The following is a 1,279-nucleotide window of genomic DNA, read 5'->3' as shown; positions in this document are numbered from 1 at the left end:
AGTGCTCCTCTGAGTGTTGGTCCGAAACGAGTAGACTACGGGGCCACCTCGGGGCAACTGGAGGTTTGGTTTTACTTGTAGGATGTCTCATCTGGTGTGCTCTGAGAACGAGATACGTGCGACTCCTATCGGGATTTGTTGGCACATCGGGCGGCTTTGCTGGTCTTGTTTTACCATTGTCGAAATGTCTTGTAACCGGGATTCCGAGTCTGATCGGGTCATCCTGGGAGAAGGAATATTTTTCGTTGACCGTGAGAGCTTGTGATGGGCTAAGTTGGGACACCCATGCAGGGTTTTGAACTTTCGAAAGCCGTGCCCGCGGTTATGGGCAGATGGGAATTTGTTAATATCCGGTTGTAGAAAACTTGAAACTTAACTTAATTAAAATGAATCAACCGTGTGTGTAGCCGTGATGGTATTTTTTCGGCGGAGTTTGGGAAGAGAACACGGTCTCGTGTTATGCTTGAACGTAAGTAGTTTCAGGATCACTTCTTGATCTTTGAGCTTCTCGACCGTGCTTTGCTTCTCTTCTCGCTCTCATTTGCGTAAGTTAGCCACCATATATGCTAGTGCTTGCTGCAGCTCCACCTCACTACCTTTTCCTACCCATAAGCTTAAATAGTCTTGATCGCGAGGGTGTGAGATTGTTGAGTCCACATGACTCAAAGATTACTTCCAAACAGTTTACAGGTGCCGATGATACCAGTGCAGGTAACGCAACCGAGCTCAAGCGGGAGCTCGATGAAGACATTTTCGATGTTGTGTTTCGTTTCCTTTTGATCAGTAGTGGAGCCCAGTTGGTACGATCGGGGATCTAGCATTAGGGGTTGTCTTCTTTTATTTTGGTTCCATATTCGTACCTTGATTGTATTCTAGTTGATGTAATGCTATATTCATGTATTATGTGAAGTGGCGATTGTAAGCCAACTCTTTATGCCATATTCAGTACATGGGATGTGTAAAGATTACCCATCTTGCGGCATGCCTACTATGCGGTTATGCCTCTAAGTCGTGCTCCGACACGTGGGAGATATAGTCGCATTGTGGGTGTTACACATTGATAGCTGGTAATCATGTGCCTGTTTGCTAGGACACCATGACAAGGGATGGCTCCCAATAAAGCTCTCCATACATTGATTTTAATCCTGGTTAGCACACATAATTTCCAAATGGTTTTCCAGATTGGACTAGTACTTGAGCTTTGAACCGAGTTTTTCATTCTCAACTTTCGTTCATGTTGGTGTTCTCATTCTTCATAGTAGGCCGACCTTACAGAAAA

The sequence above is a fragment of the Triticum dicoccoides genome, chromosome 3A, assembly GCF_002162155.2.
Source record: "Triticum dicoccoides isolate Atlit2015 ecotype Zavitan chromosome 3A, WEW_v2.0, whole genome shotgun sequence".
In the NCBI taxonomy this organism is placed as follows: Eukaryota; Viridiplantae; Streptophyta; class Magnoliopsida; order Poales; family Poaceae; genus Triticum; species Triticum dicoccoides.
This window is presented reverse-complemented; position numbering follows the sequence as displayed.